Genomic DNA, 10,421 nt, shown 5'->3' with positions numbered 1-10,421 from the left:
AGAGAGAGAGAGAGAGAGAGAGAGAGAAGAAGAGGAAGAGTTTTTTTTTTCATGGAAACCGTTTTTACTTTTTTTTTATTTATTTTTTTTTATTTTATTAAGAATTTAGAAACAACATAGAGAGAAATAGAGTAAGAAAAGGAAACGAATGATAATGAAAACGGAAAAGCAAATTGTCTCGCGATGTTGCGAAATTCGACACAATTGTTGTATCCTGTAACTTTTGTAACTTCCTCTCTCTCTTACTTTTTGTCTGTCTGTCCGTCCGTTTGTTCTCTCACTCTCTCTCTCTCTCTCTCTCTCTCTCTTTCTCTCTCTCTCTTTCTTTCTCTCTCTCTCTCTCTCTCTCTCTCTCTCTCTCTGTCTTTGTCTCTGTCTTTGTCTCCGTCTCTCTTTCTCTCTCTTATTCATTGGTTCTTCGAGTTTCGAATGAGAACACGATACAACACCCCGTGAATGAGCGCATAACAGTGGCTTTTATCAAGGACCAACTATTGATTTATATGTACCGAGGATAACTTCCGAGTCTGATGTGTCCTTGATTTAAAGTGCCATTGTTATTTTCGACAAGGAAGGATTATACATAAAATTTGTGCACCGATTGACAAATAAAAGATGAAATTCGAGTTATTAGAAAAAAAGAAAAGAAAAAAGGAAAGAAAAGAGTTATTATAGGTAATGAAATTAAAAGTTGGAAGTTTTTTTATCGTCATTCGTGAATGATAGAATTAATTAATTTAATTATACCAGATGATTGCTGGATTCGTTCGTCTGCGAAATAATGTCAATTTTTCGTTATCGCGTCGTTACATGAAAAACATATTTCACCCAGTTTGGATAGTCTTTTCTCGAGAAGTTTATTGGGGCGAATTGAAGAAAAAGAATCGAAGAAGGAAAAGGAAACAGTAAAGAAACAGAGAGGAACGAATCATGGTATGGTAAGACGTGGTAAGGGATGGGAAGGGAAAGGAAGGGCAGGCGTCAACTACTTCGAAACGTAGCGTGGTCCGCGAAAACTGTAAAACTTTCTCGATTTTTATGACGACGTAAAGCTAGATGCGCGTGTTACACGCTTCTATACGCTACCATTTCTCTCATCCTCCTTCGACCAATTTCGTCGTGGACTAACGTTCGTGGCGAACTTTTATTAAAAAATCTAGGGGCTGTTCGAGCTAGAGGAAGAAGGAGGACGCGAGTTGGTGAGAAAAGAAAGAAAAAAATAAAATAAGTACAGACGCGAATTTTACACTTGTAATCCTATACGGATTTCAACTGACATGGATCTTCGGAAACGTCGTCTCGTTTTATGTCGTCATTTATATTACGAAATCTTGTTTTCAATGGTTTCTTAAATAATTTATATCATTTAAAACATATATATGTGTGTGTGTGTGTGTGTGTGTGTGTATTAAAGTATATTAAATTAGTGTATAAATTTTATTATATAAATATAAATTGTGCTAGTATATTTTTATGTTTTACATTAATATTTTACAAAAATTACATATATATATATAAAACAATGATGTATAATATATATATATATATATATATATATATATATATATATATAATTTAACTTTCATCCATTTTGGTTCACGTAACAAAGAGGAAAAGAAAGGAAAAGAAAGAGTATATGTAAGAGAGAGAGAAAGAGAAAGAATTCATTATGAACAAAAGAAAGTCTTTCTCATGGGACTAATTTTCCAGCTTCTTTGGAAAAAGAGAGAGAGAGAGAGAGAGAGAGAGAGAGAGAGAGAGAGAGAAAGGGAAAAGGAATATTATTGTAGCATATTGTGGATATCTATGAGGGACATATATATACATATTTTCAGCATATCGTACAAATACTTAGGAGGAAAGTAATCTCCTATTTTCCATGGTTACGAAGTAACACTAGTTACGTGCTTCCTCGACTCGTTGTAATCCGATTTAAGTAGTTCGACTCGGTCTAGTAGCCGACCTGCATAGTACAATCAGCCAGGCACCTAGCCAGCAGCCAGCCAACCAGCCAACCAACCAGCCAACCAGCCAGTCAGTAACCACTTTGCTTTCGAAACTTTAAATCGCGCATAAATTCGCGGTCAGCCGGTCATCGATCGTCCTTCACCGCGAATTCTAATCGAGTTTCCTTTAATTTCAAACCTCTTTACGTTACTCCTCGTACTGTCGGTGAAGTTTCCAGAGTGGTCATACTCTTGAAGGATTCAATCTCTCTCTCTCTCTCTCTCTTTCTCTCTTGCTAACACACACACACACACACACACACACACACACACACACACACACACACACACACACACACACACACACACACAGATAAACGGACGCAGAGAAACACTGACTAAAGTTGCAATTACACGTAGCAATATTGTCCATTGCAAAGTTTCGCTTTAATTCTATCTACCTAGCTACCTACCTACTATCTATCTACCTATATACCTATCTATCTATCTATCTATCTATAAAGTCAATGTAAAATAATGTTTATTTTTTGATCGTTCTATTATCATTATCACGAAAGATTAATAAACGCAGTTAGGTTACGCGTGAAACAGAGAATATATGTTATTTATTTATTTATTTATTTATTTATTTATTTACTTTTTTTTTTAATTATTTCCATTATTTTTATTTTTCATTTCCTTTTCTTTCTTTTTTTTGTTCGCAGGAATGAATCTCCGACACGAGGAACATCGTTTTTCGATCATTTCGAATTTGACCACGTTGTTGTTGTTGTTGTTGTTGTTGTTGTTTCCTCGACGATAAACGACCACGCGATAGGCGGTGGTGACGGTCATGGTGGGGGAGTGATTAAAAAAAAAGGAGAAAAAAAAAAAGAAAAAGTTACCAACTACGAGGGACGTTGTTGTCAGGTAAATTTGCGGTCCATTATCGAGCAACGCGAGACCGCAATAACGTCGATTCTCCCTCTCGTTAGCGTGATTTGCGGTGAGCCAACGGGAAATTAGCAACGATGGCACATAGGCAACAACGGAGAGAGACTCTATTCGTCGACATGACTGCACGTCAAGATTTCGTTCCTTCGTATTAACGATAGAATAAATCGACGAATAATTTGAAACGATTTAATATGGAAACCGTCGGTGAAAGAATAATAAGAGAAAAAGAAAACAATTGTGCTACGAATAACGAAACAATGTTAGAAATCTCGAGTTTCGTTTATGATCACGAGAAATATTTTCGAACGCGCCTGATAACAGGCAACACCGTCGTACGCGCTTGTAGAAACGAGCGATCTACTTACAGGGGAAGATTTTTTTTTAAAGGAAACTCACCTTTATCGGAATCGACGTTATATCGACAACGTGTTGAACGTTGCCTATTCCCAGGCGTTGAACCACTCCATTAAAACTCTCTTAGAAATATAATTCATTGATAGACAATCAACACAATCGATGAATAGAAGACGTGACGATAGAAGTCGTACGAGATTATCGTTCCTTTAAAAATTTTCTTTTATATTTTAAAAATCAGAAATATTGTATCTCTCTTTGGAAAGATCGACGAGGATCGTCGATTTTTCAGGGGAGTTTGGATGACGCGAGAGGAGAAAAGCGAGAAAGAGAGAACAAAAGAGACAAAAGAAAAAGAAAAGAAAAGAATCCTTTATAGTTTTATCGTTCGTGGGTGCGCATGCGCGCGCACACGTACATACACTGTCGAAGGAAATAAGTAGTGGCACCGACAATAAAGTTGAAAATGCGCGAGCGTTTAGCGCCTTCCAAACGGTTCTCTACGATTTATCGTGCTTTACTCGGTGCCGTAATACGCGGTCCGAGAGGATTACCAATGGGGGTGAGAGTGAGTGGGGGGGATATAGGAAGGGATGTATAGTAGAAGTATACGCGATTTCGTTCGCTTTAACTTCGATTCCACCTTCCGCGAAGGAGGATGCGAGGAGCTCGTAAACTTCCGTTAGATTCCGCTCGAATTCTCTCACGGACGAGCCTGACGCGATCTTAAATGTTATTTTTACGGTTGAGGAGAGGGAGGTTTATATGGAGGGAGGTGATGCTCGGCATTCGTATTTCAATCGTTTTTCGTACATCGATCTAAGCTCGATATCGAAACCGTGTATCTTCTAGGGCACTATTTTCTTTTTGTTTCCTATCTTTTTTCTATTTTCTTTGTCTTTTTTTTTTCTTCTTTTCTTTTCCTCCCATTTCTTAGCACGAAGAACCTTCATATTTATGCGGATCGTAAGTCGTAAAACGTTTACGCGTGATTTTTTTCTCCTTGCGGTCTCCGATCTTTCGATCTTCTTTCTTTTCTTTTTTCCTTTGATTTATTTTTCTATTCTTTTTTTTTTTTTTAATCCCGTTAAAAAAAAAGAAGAAAAGGGAGAAAAAAAGAAAATTCGAAAGAAAAATAAATAGGATAGTATTTTTCGAAGAACATTTCTAGGGACAAGATAGAGCACGAAAATTTATGACAGCGATCATATATAACTCGAAACCCTTCTGCTTTCTCCCTCTCCCTCTCTCTCTTTCTCTCTCTCTCTCTATCTCAAAATAGCGTCGCTCCAAGGCATACTACATGCGTTGAGAAACGTTCCAAGTTTATTCTCACGCAGAGAAATGAGAAAGAAAGAGAGAGAAAGAAAGAGTGATTGAGAGAGAAAGAAAGAGAGAGAACATTCTGTAAGATTTAACAGCACTCTACCGATAGAGTTCTAAGGAGGTACTTTGGTCTTATTATATCAGCGTTATTTTCGATCGAACGGACGTTCGGACGTGCAAGAAAATGAAAGGTCGAGTATAAAAGGTTAAAGGCTCGAATATACGAGGGAATGGAAAGAGCTAACGTAATCCGCGCCTAGCGTTCTTTTCACCGTCGGCAACGTTATTTGCGGGATATTTTAAAGTAGCTTAGAAAACGGAGAGAATCGTAGGGGATCGTAGAGACTAGAGAGAGAAAGAGAGAGAGAGAGAGAGAGAGAGAGAGAGAGAGAGAGAGAGAGAGAGAGAGAGAGAGAGAGAGAGAGAGAGAGAGAGAGAGAGAGAGAGGTGGAAAATAGAGGCGATGGGAGTAGGGATTGGAGTGTTAGTGTTAGTGTTAGTGTCAGGAATAGAGAGTAACGACGAGAAGTAAAGCAGGGTAACTCTTGATATATAACTATGTCAAAACTAAAGATTATTATTCCAAGTAATTCTCTGTAATTTTAATGGATGAACCGATAAATGGAACTCTCTAGTTTAATATCTCTAGAATTTTGTTATGTATTAGATATATATGTGTATATATATATATATATATATATATATATATGTATCTTAGGTATGTAATAGGTATATCTTAGAAGAATAGACACATTACGAACTTCGAAGTTCGAAGTTCGAATTTCAAAGATTTCTAAAGTTATCATAAGTTATTCGTTATGATAAATCCATAGATATCTCCTTGGAGAAAATATTACATGGTTACGTATAGAAACGTACAGTCTTTTAACGTGAATTCTTCCATTCGTTCGTTCGTTCGTTCGTTCGTTCGTTCGTTCGTTCGTTCGTTCGTTGCGATGTTATTTTATTAGAATTTTCCTTGTGTTATTAAACGGAGATAAAAATGTTGAAGGGTAGGTAGATGACGAAAAATGAAAAGAAAAGAAAGGGAAAGAAAGGGAAGAAAAGAGGAAACAAGAAAAAAAAATTGGAGGGAAAATTGTGGAATGAGAAAACGCACGCAACCAGTTGGAAGAAAAAATTTGAGTATGTATATATGTATGTATTATATCTATGTATGTATATATATATATATATATATGTACGTATATACGCGTATACATCTACATGTACGATCGCCGCTGAGCGGACGATATTTCATTAGAAAGTACGAGCTGGCAAATGCTTTTATTAAAAACCGTGCGAATTCAGAGTTGTAAAAAGCACCGGCCGTGGCCAGCTAGACCGCGTCGATTTATGCGCTAGAGAATCGAGAAAAATTTCTGATCGCGTGCTTTTTCATTCGCGTTTGCGGTCGTCGCGACGCCGACGACGACGCCGACGACGACGATGACGACGACGACGACGACGACGAGTAATACTTTTCGTTTCCACCAATGGCTCGAATATTACGCGGTTTTCCAGTTACGTTCCGTTCTTCTCTTTCTGATTTATCGACTCTACTACTTTTCTTCTCGTTCTTTAACATGATTTTTACGAAACGTTCGAAAAACGCCTATAATAATTCATTTTCTTCTATTTTTATTTTTTTCTCGTCTCTCAATCTTTTTTCTCATTTTTTCTCTCTCTATTTTTTTTTGTTTTTTTTGGTCTTGTTTTTATTTCTATCCATCATTCTCTTTCTCGCCCTCTCTCTCTCTCTCTCTCTCTCTCTCCCCTCTCTTTCTCCCATTCTATTGGTTTTTTTTCCCCAACGAGAAATAAACACAAACGTGTTTACGATAATGGAAAGTTCATATAAATAGGACGCTGGTAATATTAAATCGATTTACCGGGTCGACCTCGGTAAGGTAGAATTTCTCTTCGGTTAGACGAGAAATGAAAAAAAAGAAAAGAAGAAGGAAGAAAAAAAGAAAAGAAACGACGAAAGGAAGACGGAGAAACAATTTTTTTACAAACAGAAAAGAAAGAGACGTATCGGAACGAACGAAAGTATCGAGGAAACGCAATTGGATCGCGCGAGAAAGTAAAGAAAAAGAAAGGTTAATGAGGATTTTGCGATAATGAAAAAAAGAGAGAAAAAGAGAGATTCAGAAAAAAAAAAACAGAAATAAAGAAACTATCGTTCGCATCCTTTCTTCCGCTCGACTAAGATTCAACGAATCGAAATTGGAATCACGCGCGAGCCGCTCCCAAAGGGGTCAGACCTCGATGGATTACAAAATTTTCAGGGAAATCGTTACGGTCCCTTTTATTTCATATTCTCTATCTCTTTCTTTCTTTCTCCATTCCCAAATCTCTACTGCTCACTTCTCTCTCTCTCTCTCCCTCTCTCTCCCTCTCCCACTCTCTCTCTTTTTCTCTCTCTATCTATCTCTCACTCTATTTTTCTCGCTAACCTATCATCCACACACGAATTTTTTCTTCATTTATTTTCGAATCCCAGTAGCAGCGGTCCTCCTACTAACCACCCCCTACCCTGTACCCCACCATCACCACTATCACAACCCTTCGATCGGTCTCTCGTAATTTTCATGGAACTGCAATTTCTCCATCCCTGCACCACCACTACCACCACCACCATCACCATCACCAACCCCCATCGATCCTCCCGTTTCCCCACCGGAAACGTTTAAATCTCCCGCTTTTACTACTACTACTACTACTACTACTACCACTACTACTACTACTACTACTAGTACTAGTACTACTACTACTCTCTCTCTTTCTCTCTCCCTCTCTCTCTTTTTTTCTTCCCTTCTTTTTAAAGCTTTTTTCTCTTCCTTTTTTCTATTTTTGATTTTTTAATTTGATTTTTTCTTTTTTTTTCTTTTTTTTACTATTCCTCTTTTCTTTTCATTATTCTTTTTTTTTTGTTGCTTTTTTTTCTTTTTTATCATCATACATCCAGGTATAACCCCGTGGCACACCATTGGTGGAACCAGCTAGGTTGGTTCTAGATATTTTCAGCTGCGGGCGACGCGTATGTACGCAAACCATCTATATAGGCCGAGATCCATGCATACCGAGTAGACTCGACAGCGGCAATGGACTCCCTTCGCAATCCATGAGATCGTTCAAAGCAACGAGCGTACGTGGTGCTTTGAGGCTTTCTCTTCCCTTAACTGTACGAGAACCTACATATATTACGTGTAGACGGCATTACGTTATCATGGAAGTTAAAACGTAGACCGAACCCCAATTATCGTATTATTTATTTCGTTATGAACGATCGAAGAAATTTTCGATCGGGCAGATTGTTTTAGCTCGTTTTATTTTTTTTTTGTTTTCTTTTATTTGTTCCCTTTTTTGTTTTTCTCTTTTCTCTCTCTCTCTCTTTCTCTCTCTCTCTCTCTCTCTTTTTTTTCATAACTTTTTTTTTCTCATTGATAATATTTTAAATCTTCGTTGAGGTCGAATAATAAATGCAAAGAAATTTTCGTGAATTAATATTAACGTGTCTATTAAGAATAATAATAATAACGATGATGATGATTATGATGATGATGATAATTATATTAAATGGAAGAAGAAATGGTAAGAAAACTGCGGATTAGGCGTTTAATTTTTATAAGATAGTTGTTTATTAACAATAATATATGTGGTGTAATATTATACTACGATATTATAATATTATAGTATAATATTTTTAATTAGTAATAATATTTAGAAGCATCGCAGATGAATGAAATTCTCGAAAATTAAAAGTGAAAGAACGAACAAATGAATGAACGAACGAACGAACGAACGAACGGACGAACGAACGAACGAACGAACGGACAAAAAAATGCAGTTGGAAAATTTACTGCAGTTTGCCGAGTGACGAGGGTCAAAACGATTTTGTGAAATTTTAACGTGCCAAGGGAAAAAAATGGTATATAATTTTCTTTTCTTTTCTTTTCTTTTTTTTGTTTTCTTTAAGACTCCTCTTTATTAGAATAAAAATGTTCGTATAAATGTGTAAATAAAAAAAAAAAAACATACACGCGCGCACGTATGACGAAGGAACGTTAAAGAAAAAAAAATAAATAAATAAATAAAATAAAAGAAATTTCATTCAGGTTGCAAAATATTGCGATAAGCGTCGGATAAAATATTAATATTTATTCGTAATACAAAATCATGCGAGATATAGTTTTCCTACGTAACATTTTTTCATTTTCTTTTTTTTCAGTTTTCGCTTCATATTTTTCCACATAGTACGGTGGTACGATATTTTCCATTCGTTTAACTGAAAACGAATGCGGGCGGAGTTGAAAATTACGAGAGAGATTTAAACGTCCTATGGGTTGTATCTTTCAAGACTCCCATGAGTCTAACGTGACTTGTGTATCGTTTGAATAATATCTGAATTGTAGAAAACTCGTTTGTAGATTACGTTGTTAGATGTGGAGGAGGATGCTTGTTCTCGTGAGAATTTAGAGAGAGAGAGAGAGAGAGAGATAGATAGATAGATAGAGAGAGAGAGAGAGAGAGAGAGAGAGAGAGAGAGAGAGAGAGAGAGAGAGAAAATGACACTCTTAAGTGTCATCCATCACTTAGGATTTCATGTACGGGCCAGAAAAGGAAGAAAAAGAAAAGAGAGAGACAGAGTGATAAAAAAAGAAGGAGAAAGATAGATAGAGAGAGAGAGAGAGAGAGAGAGAGAGAGAGAGAGAGAGAATAAAAAAAAAAGAGAAAAAAATAAGTTAACCCTGACGGGAGATTACAAATGATGGTACACAATTAATCTTTTTCAACATTTTTCCCTCCGGCTAAACTAATTTGTTTACTTTTCTTTCATCCCCGTTTATGACCCGTTATAAATAATTTCTACATTGAATTTAACTTTCATTATTTAATTATTTCAACATTTTGTATTACCATTAACAAAATGTATTCTCGACGTTTCATACATGACGATGATAATACGATAGATAATAATAGATATATAGATACATAGACAGATGGATTAACATTTGAGAGATAGATTATTAATCAAAACTTTCTTCCTTTCTTTCTTTCTTTCTTTCTTTTCTTTCTTTTTTTTCTTGTTTTTTCGTTTCTTTCTTTTTCTATTACAAATTCATCGTAATAAAACTTGTAAGAATTTGCTCGGTTATCGGAAAGAATTTAGGCAGACATTTTAATTTTTCTTTTCTTTTTTTCGTTTTATTTTTCTTCTTCTTCTTTTTTTTTCTTTTTTTTTTTTATTTGTTTCTCCTAAAGAAGAAAGAAAAGTTTTGGAATAGTTTTGATAACACGAACGTTTGAGCTTCTTCCTCCCTCTCTCTCTCTCTCTCTCTCTCTCTCTTCCTTCTTTTACCCCCTTACTCGTTCCTCGCTATCCAACCCCCTCCCCATTATCTCTCTTTCTCTGCGTTCTGCCGTTTTCTTTCATTGATCCAACAGTACCAAACTGTTGGAACACGAGCACCTGCACCTGCAGCTGTCGCAAACACTTTAGAGGAAGATTCGATAAAGTTTTTGGGTTGGAGTGAAAGAAAAAGAAGAAGAAGAAGATAGAGTGAGAGAGAAAGAGAGAAATAGAGAAAGAATGAAACGTATGCTATGCTCTTCTTCTTCGATTGCAAACTATAAAAGCTAGCTAGGTCATACCGAGTATTATAGAGTAGTAGTATCTCGTAAAATCTGGAATCATAGTGAATAGTTTTGAATCTCGATTTTATGGATTCTTTTTTTCTACTTATTGTGATTATTATTGTTATTATTTTTCTGTGTCGTCGTCGTCGTCATCCTTATCGTTGTTGTTGTTGTTATTATTATTATTATTATTAT

The 10,421-nt window shown here is 36.1% G+C and overlaps 1 protein-coding gene across 2 annotated transcripts in view; it reads left to right on the top strand.

The window, feature by feature from the left end:
- Positions 1-10,421, top strand: part of LOC122628163 (protein rhomboid) — a 111,687-nt gene that overhangs the window by 53,619 nt on the left and 47,647 nt on the right. Inside the window, exon 2 of one of the 2 annotated variants that reach the window (XM_043810346.1) lies at positions 2,672-2,876. The exons of the other annotated variant lie outside the window; for it this stretch is intronic. The gene's annotated coding sequence lies outside the window, so the exon portion shown is untranslated. The remainder of the gene's footprint in view (positions 1-2,671; positions 2,877-10,421) is intronic. 2 annotated transcript variants of the gene reach the window in all.

Source organism: Vespula pensylvanica, chromosome 1, assembly GCF_014466175.1.
Source record: "Vespula pensylvanica isolate Volc-1 chromosome 1, ASM1446617v1, whole genome shotgun sequence".
Classification (NCBI taxonomy): domain Eukaryota; kingdom Metazoa; phylum Arthropoda; class Insecta; order Hymenoptera; family Vespidae; genus Vespula; species Vespula pensylvanica.
This window is presented reverse-complemented; position numbering and strand designations above follow the sequence as displayed.